The sequence below is a fragment of the Microtus ochrogaster genome, linkage group LG4 (assembly GCF_000317375.1).
Source record: "Microtus ochrogaster isolate Prairie Vole_2 linkage group LG4, MicOch1.0, whole genome shotgun sequence".
Lineage (NCBI taxonomy): Eukaryota > Metazoa > Chordata > Mammalia > Rodentia > Cricetidae > Microtus > Microtus ochrogaster.
The window spans coordinates 27,470,658-27,480,189 of NC_022030.1; positions in this window are offsets into that span (position 1 = coordinate 27,470,658).

Consider the following 9,532-nt stretch of genomic DNA (forward strand, 5'->3'; position numbering starts at 1 on the left):
AGCTGTTGGCCATCTTCGATGCCCGATATTTGGGGGATTGATTTGCAAGAGCTCTATCTTCAAGAAAAATGTTTCCTGCCTGTCATTTAAGCACAGCATGTATAGTTTTCTAAGGATTCATCAGGATAAAAGAAGAAAAATAAAATGCGGTATAGTTCAAATGATGTAAAAGAACATTATTGTTGCTCATACTGTGTTGCATTCTAGAATTCAATATGTTACTCAAAAGGTCAGAGAATATATCTAATACATTGTCTAATGTTCTGAGGGATGATAATGGCACTCGCCAGAAACCAATTCCAATACTCTCTGGTGCCATTTAATTAAAGAAACTTAGATAAGGTAACACTTTGTATAATGTGTAGGCAAAGCATTTCATATTAAAAATTCATTATCTGTTCAAATTAACCAAATGTCTTCATTCATGCTTTTTAGTGTCGGTTGAACACCTTATTTTAATAGTAATTTCACAGAGAAAGGTGAAGTTGCAGCTTCCCATTATCTTTAGGGGCACGGATTTGAACTGTCTGCCTTCTAGTCTCTGCACACAGCGCCGCCATGTTCTGATCTTCAGCCACACTTAGTAATATCCCCATTAAATCAAGTGTCTGCCTCACCAAAACCGCTAGAATTAGAAGGACGTTAGTTGGAACATAGTGTTAAAATGTTAAAAAAAAAAAAGTTAAACTTGTTGCTATGACTGAGTTTAAATGCTTTGTCCTCACCAGTGAGCTTTAGGGCGAAGGTGTTTTAGACTAAGCACCAAGAGCATTGCTTCTTAAAGGGCACTATCCCGCCTTTTTGGAAAGTGAGCCTCACTCATAGTAACTTGATTTACTAGAGTCAGAATATGTATACCTAGAAGGATACTGTAAATGTATTGTATTCATGTAAGATTCCTTTTTATTTTTCAGTAAATAAAGTAAAATTTGATGTCTGCTACCCAGTTTTACTGGGTGTATTTTAGGCATAACACAGTTTGTATGTATTTTCTTTGATAATTTTGCAAGAATTCATCAATGAAAGACTGTTGTTCAAGCATTGTCTTCTGTTCTAATTGCACATAAGGATAGAAATGTGAATTTTATGTGGCTGCTAAATGAAAGGTTTGGTTGCAATTGTTGTGGGAATGATTTCAATGTTGATTCTGAAACAAATGGGACTCTTAAAGTAGTTATTTCCTTCCTAATATGTTCACGCTATGTGCCAGAACTAGCTGTTAAAGCAACATCTGACCTCCGTGTTCTGTTTTGGTGACATTGTGAACCGCATATAACTGGGGTGTTGCCTCAAGGAGTTTTTACTCCACCAGAATGCCAGAGTTCCACTTACAACATTACCTAGTAAAGGCTTGCAGAATAATACATCCCCACTCCTTACCACTGATACTCAGTTAAACACATCAGTACACTTTGACAGCATTTTCTTTTGTTCAGTGTTTATTCTTTCCACTTGCTCTATTTTGGAATAACATTTCTTTTCAAATCAGTAAATATTTGTTTTCCTTAACTTATTATAAATATTTTACCACTCACCAGATTTTATTTGTTACAATTTAACAGAATTGTAGATTATTATATCAATGATGAATTGTATTTGTTCTAAAAATCGCATATTGTTTCTTATGTTTCTTGACTTGCAAAATTAATTATATATTGCTAATATAACAGTATTATAATATTCCTTTATGCATGTCTAGAAAGTACAGCAATCTCTTAGGAGTATAAGAACCATTTACTCTCGGAAGTTCTGCTAGAATTGGGATTTAGATATATTTGACTACAATTAATTGCTTACCTTTTCCTTATTTATTCCTGTTAGATCTCTTCATTATGCAGACATGATATTATAAAACACTCTTTAATAATTCAATCTAATAATAAGAAATTAAAAGAATGATCTATTACTGAAAGGTATAAAATGATGTATTAAAAAAGTCGGATGAGCTGATGAGATGTTTACTGGGTAAGGGCACATGCACCTAGGCTGTCAATCTGACCTCAGTGCCCATGTGCCCACAGAGTGGAAGGAGAGAAATGACTTCTGCAAGTTGTTCTCTGCTCTCCACACACGGCACACAAATGCCCATGGACACACAGATACAGATGCACACACACATCGAAACAAACAGACAAGCAGACAAACAATAAACAAATAAAGGAAGAAATAGAAAAGGAAAAATAAGAAAGAGAGAAAACTGTATTTTTAAAAAATGAAGACAATATGAAGTATTAAAATCTGCTGGTGTGTTATAACCTTCCTAAAGTAGCTGCTTTAGTAATATAGGAAGAGAGTTACCCAGATTTTTTTTCTGTTAGTCTATAAACTAGGGGGGATTTCGGTGATATTAGCTCTCATCTCTGCCTACTCTGAACACACACAATTAATGTAAGTTTACCATTCGATCCTTCATTATCTATTACTTACATTTTATGAATAAATACTTGGTGATAGTTTTTTCATTTTCTGTAATTAGGTGTCAGTGCTGAACATGTTATAGCCTTGCATGTGCTCAATTTCTTCTAGGTGCTGAAAGTCACCTTTTTATGATTATTACCATTAGTTGAATATAAGTAAAAAACAGTGCAGGATTTTCTAGCCTTCTTATCAACCACTAGCTCAATGCCTGAATATAAATAGGATACATTTAGTGGGTATTATGAATTAATGACCAATTATATTTGTCATGTCTTTTTTCTTGATGAAGAGATATGCCAGTAAGTTCAATAGACATTGAATAATTTGACCTAATTAGAAAAAGTATGCCATCATTTAAAAGTGAATTATGAAGTTGACTGCAATTTAAGGTAGGTGTGAAACTATTCATATGGATTTCAAACTAACTTCTAGAGTACAAATAAAGCATAGGAAGAAAGTTGCAATGAGGCAAAACTGTAGGAGGTGTTTGGGTGGTGCAACAGAAGGTGGTATCTAAACTGATCATTTTTTAACATTTATCATTTATTAAGGATTCAAAAAAGAATCTGTGAATAGCACATTGGAGGAACTTGGCAGCTTGTGCTAAATAGGGAGGCATTGCAAACAACAGTTAATAAGAAATGTAGCTGACCCAACATAAACATCATAAACATAAGAAACTTTATGATCATTATAATGATGTACGTGCCAGAGATAATAAAAGCTAGCTTTTACATAAACAAAATGCCAATAATGATAAACAAATTTTGGAGAGACAAATGTTATTTAATATTCCTAAGGTGAAGGTTCAATGGTATTCATGGTGCCTTATCCTTGTGCTTCTGTTTTTCTTCCTGGTTACCTATGTGGTAGGGATGCATGTCTTAAACTGCCTCCCTCCATTATCATCCACTAAACCAAAGAGGAATGAAGATTAATATGTGAGAAGTATTTGTAATTAGATAGTCATCATATAATGTGGTTTCTGGAGCCAAGTTGTGTGTTTAATTCATGGCCCCACACTTAGATATGCAGGTTTGGCCAGATTTACTCAATTTCTATGTGACTCAGTTTTCTCATAGTCACAGAAAAATACTAGCAATGTCTGTGAGACTGCTGTGAAAATGTATGAAGAACCTGACACACAGACATTCTGTGTGGTACTGTTAATTTTGTTATTACACATTCACATTCTAGAAAGAATGTGAACAAACATCATTTGTCAGAAGTTCACATCAATAGAGGGATGATTTGATAAGTATTAATTTTTCAAGCTTGGTGAATAGTGTCCCCTGTGTACTAGACTTCTTTAGTGATACTTTCAGTTGTACGCATGCAGTTACCTCTGGTTGAATTAAAATTCATTTTGAAATTACGATATTTTAAAAATTAAGTTCTCTTTCCCAGTTAGATAAAACTATTATCCAAGTGAGTATTGGGTCATGCTTTCAGGAAAAATGTCAAAGTGTTCATGTTGCTTTGAAGCATGACTTACTATAATATAATGTGCTATAGTTCAGGCAGGCATGTAGTTGCCCTGACACCATACTTTCAGAATGGGTGGGGAGGTAATATCCCTTTCTCATGAGCATTATAAACAAAAGTAAAATGATTTATCCAATTATTGCTGTTGGTAGGGTAGTAAAGTAAAAACCTATAATGAAATCACAGCTAAGTAATAAACAATTACTTGCATTTATATGAATATTTATCTTTAATTATACAGTTATATAACTAAATATATAAAATTTCCAGTAACATTAATATAAATATGAACCAAAACTATCATCTCTTTATAGGACTGTTTATTTTATAACCTCATAAATACTTTCATAAAGTAGAATTTAACAAGTGTCAATATGCTCTCAAATGATTCTCTGAAATCACAAATCTCCCCATAGAATAGTACAGCTCTCAGAACACATCAGAGAAGTTACATTTCTTCAATAGAATATCATTGATTCAAAGACTTACAGCTGGTCATAGAGCAGAATAAATTTCCATTCAACGCTAAGAAGCAAGTGTGATACCTGAGTTACCCTTCTCTTTCATGGCCCGGAGTCCATTACAGAAAATGGTATATAAAGTTTATAAGAGTCAGTATCAGGAAATACCAAAATGAAAATGTGTCCTCTGGACATGTGAGGACCACTCTACTGGTCTGTTTTCATTTGTGAAAATTCTTTAATTTCTTATCCCCCCCCCCATTTTCCACACTCTTCTTTCTGGCATGAAGCTATTTTCATTTCCTCCCACTAATTTTTTGAACACTTGCTCTGTAGCTGGACCCTAACATCTTTCTCAGGGCAGAGGGTGATAAGGCGCAACGTCAATGACATAGATGCTAGGAGTCTGGAGAAAGAGATACAGCAGACTCATTCATTTAGCAACTGGGAAAACCTTATATATTTGTTGCAAGGAGGCCACTTGTTACATACTCAGTTGCTCAGCCCTGTGTGAAATAATCAGACAGAAGTTGTATTAATTAAATCACTTCTTGGCCCATTAGTTCTAGTTTAGTTTCTTATTGGCTAACACTTATATCTTAATTTAACCTATTTTTAGTAATCTGTGTATCGCGACCTGGCTATGGTTTACTGGGTAAAGTTCCCAGCATCTGTCTCCAATGGGGCTACATAGCTTCTCTATGCCTCTGCCTCCTTTCTCCAAGCATTCTGTTTAGTTTTCCCTGTCCACCTAAGTTCTCTCCTATCAACAGGCCATGGCAGTTTCTTTACTCACCAACAGTATTCACAGAATGCAGAGGAAAATCCCACATCACCTTCTCTTTTCTGTTCAAATAGAAAGGAAGGCCTTAACTTTAATATAGTAAAATTATATACAATAAAACAGGTAGCAAGCAAAAATTACAGTTACAATATTTTATCTACTTTATCTTTCATGATAACTAAGATAAACTATAACTATAACTGCATATTCCTCAATTCCATCAAAGAATCCAGAAGGATATAACAGTACCTAAGTAAACAGGAAGTACATTGTAAAAAACTTACAAAACTCTAGAATTGTCAGAGACATCTCACTACCTGGGCAGTCATCCAAAGTTCTTCTGTACCATTGGGGCATCCATCTTCAGGTTACAGGCCCATAGTATCCAGCAGACTTTTCCACAAAGCAGGAAATTTCAAAGACAGTTCTGCCTATATTGGCAGTTTGTCAGTCACTTTCTTCTGTGTCCTGCAGAATGCCTGGCAGACTCATTGATGAAGCAGGAACCTTGAAGGACAATCTCACCTTTAGGCAAGTTTAGCAGTCATTTCTCTGTGAGTCCTGCATGTTCAGGTCATATAGCATATCATCAAACAGTCCAGGAAAGAGCAGTTTCTTGCCCAAATGGCTAGCAAACTCTGTGAGGAGCCTCTTTAATGCCCATCTTCCTCTTGAAGTAGATTGATACTGCCAGGAGCAGATGTGTTACATTGTCATGAAAAGTCCTAAGTTCTTAAACATTTTAAATGCCATATTCTATAGTTTTTGGAAGGATTGAAGAATGCCTATCCATCTGGAATACATCTCTGTACATCTAGAAAATCGAAGTAACATGACTATAAGCTTGAATATTACAAATGATTATCTATTAACCTTTTTTCTTAATTTTACATTATATTTTTAAGTGAGCTGTACAAACGCAATACTTAAAGAACAGAAATATACATATACACACTATATCAAAATTGATCTTTATTTTGTATCAATAAAGCAAGATCCATACCAATGCAAATCTCTATATCATATCCCTCTTTAAATGTAAAGAAACATTGATAAACAATATTTGAGAATATGGGCATAACTCTTCTCTAAGATGCTGACTACTTTTTGTTGGACAAAATAATTTTGGGGATGTTCACAACAACTTTTCAGGGGATCTTGGTGCATCAAACCACCTTAATCTAGAAGCATTCCACAGGTTTTCATTCTCTGTTGAAACAAAAGAAGAACCTCTTTTCCAAAGCAACATATCCTTAGACTCAAATTCTGAAGTCAAGATACCTTTATAATATACCTGCTAGTTTAGCTTAGCAGCCCATACAATGAAATGTCTCTCTATACATAGCTACTTCACAGTCGAAAATATTCAAAAAAAAACCCCACAATAATATGCTAATCCATATTCTTTGTAAATTTTCCATCTTTACGTGGCTTATTTTTTTATTGCATCTTTTACTCTCTGTCCTTTTAAAGACTTTGTTTTATATTTTTCTAAACCCTTTACTTCCCTTTATGACTCTCTATACTCTTTATCTTCTCTCTTCCAAGCATATGTACAATTTTAAAACACATTGTATATTACTTAGAGGTTTTTCATGTCTGAATCTGTCCTATTGTGTATTTTAATTCTTTACTGCACAGAAGCGCTTCTTAAAATGCTAAGTGCTTCTTAAAACTTTACACTGCAGCATTGTTAGGTCAAATATGACCTTGCCTGCTTGCTTAGCCAAATCTAAAATGGTGGAAGAGGTCCATTCATTGCCTCTGAGCCAAGCACACCACCCCAGTTCCAAGTATTCAGTGGGTCTATGTTGAGTCATTAAGCAGTTTGTAACATTCTGCTTACAAAACCCATTTAAATGCTAGGTCTCCAGAGAGAGTCAAGGTTTGTGCTGGCAGCCCAGTCCAGGAAGGTGAAGTTTTCAAAACAGCATGGCTATTTTTCTGCTACCACTGAATCAAGAAAACTTCTCTTAAAGTGGCCATGCCTCTACTTGCTTCCAGTCAACAGAGCCCACTCAAGAAAATGTCACTACTAAACCATGCTTTTTGTGTCTAGGATTGCTTTTTAAGCTTTCTCAGGTTTTATGTGGATTTAGTCAAACACATTGGCATGCCAATTTGTTGTACAGGAGCAGCTTGTTGGTTCCCATCTGCTCACCCCGGAAATAATCACACAGAAACTGTATTAATTAAATCACTGCTTAGCCCATTAGTTCTAGTTTTTTACTGGCTAACACTTATATCTTAATTTAGCTCAATTCTAGCAATCTGTGTGTTGCCACATCGCTGTGACCTACTGGGTAAAGTTCCCAGCATCTGTCTCCTATGAGGCTACATGGCTTCTCTCTGACTCTGCCTCTTTTCTCCCAGCATTCAGTTTAGTTTTTCCTGCCTACCTAAGTTCTGCCCTATCAATGGGCCAAGGCAGTTTCTTTATTCACTAATGGTATTCACAGCATACAGAGGAAAATGGGGAGGTAATATGGGATTTTGCTCTGTATACTGTGATTACTATTAATGAATAAAGAAAACTGGCTTGGCTTGATAGGGTAGAATAGAGCTAGGCAGGAAAAACTAAACAGAATTCTGGGAGAAAGAAGGTGGAGTCAGGGAGAAGCCATGGAGCTGCTGCCAGACAGAGACATGTTGAAACTTTGCTGGTAGGTCATGAGCCTTGTGGTAAAATATAAAATAATAGAAATGAGTTAAATTAAGATGTAAAAGCTAGCTGATAAGAAAAGAGCTAAAAGCCAAGCAGTGATTTAATTAATAAATTTTATGTATGATTATTTTGAGACTGAGCAGCCAGAGACAAACAGCCTATTACAACATATACTCTCCCAGCACCCAGCTGTTCTGATCTGTTGACACTGCATGGTTACTCCTCATTGCCTCAGCATGATCAGGACCTCTGTCTGCACCAGGCAACTTCAGGCTGGCTCCTCTTTGCCTGGTAGGCCTTAACTTCCTACACTTCTCTGTGGTTTTTTTGTCTCTCTAGTGATATTTTTCTAGCAAAGGTACTATTAGACAAATATAATACTTCTTGAAGAGTACTAGGCAGCACAAAAGCTAGGAATTCCTTTTCTGAAAATGTCCTTTTTTAAATAGCCAAGCCATCAAGTACTTTTTTTTACTTCTAGAATTTCTTTGTCATTTTCAGTCTTTTATGTCCTTCTATCTCTTATATTCTTTAAATACTGACATTTCTGGTTTTTGTCCTTAGCTTCTCTTCACTCCCTTGCTTTTGTCTGATGCCAGTTATTGTCTTTTACTGCTACACACCATGACTTCCTTATACATCAATTTTAAACTCATGACAGATTGGATTACTGAAAACCATTCCAAACTCCATTTTGAGAAGCTCTATTTAGAGGTTGAATAGCTAAAAACTGTATTTCCCAGATATCTTTGCATATTTGGCATTTGTTGTACCTTCTGAGATGCAAATATACACAATACAAGCTTCAATGTCAAGATGAGAAATAGTTTACATGTGTTCTCCATCAAGGCTACTGTACTTCTAATTAACTAGTGGTGGACTTGGTATTTAGTTCTTAACTTTGGGGATGTCTAAGGGTAAGAAAGAGAACACCTGCTTTCAAGTACTTGCTTTATTATGAATTGGCAGAGGTCTTCATTTCATAGACATTCTGGCAGCTTTCTCTCTTTATTTCATCCCCATTTTAGGAGATTAAGCATCTCCACTGGTCATCTTTCTTTGGATCTCATTGAGAGTGTAGATTTTAGAAACTCTGAGTTCTTCTGTACATTGCACCAGTTCTCTATATGCTCTGGAATCCTATCCGGATGCATCTTTCTGTTTCTAATTGCCCTAGCCTAGGTGGATTATAACGTCAACTAAGAATCTTGTGCAGCTTAACTCTTCCCATTTGTAGCCTGTATTTGGTTTTTTGCCTCTTGACTCCTTAGGTATTATTGACTATAAAGTACTTCACCTTGACATATCTGTAATAATGCTAGAAACAATGGGCTGACAGCTAAGCATATTGTTTTTCCCTCGCACATCTCTGCAGTTTTTCAAATTCTCAAACATTTAATTGATACCCATATCTTCTTAGTCATGGAATATGTAAACCTGTGGGACAGACTCCTTTCTTCTCGCTGTCTAAATTTTCTTTGTCTTCTGAGTCTATATATAAATTGCTCTCATATTCAGCTCCCTATTTCTTATCCTTATTATGACTTTGTTTCATATTCTGATCTTCTTTGATCTTTAAGTTTCTTCTACTTCTCTTACTGTTCTCTTCCAATCCAGCAGCCTCAACACTCTTAAGATCTATAGACTAGCCGGGCGGTGGTGGCGCATGCCTTTAATCTCAGCACTCAGAAGGCAGAGGCAGGCTGATCTCTGTGAGTT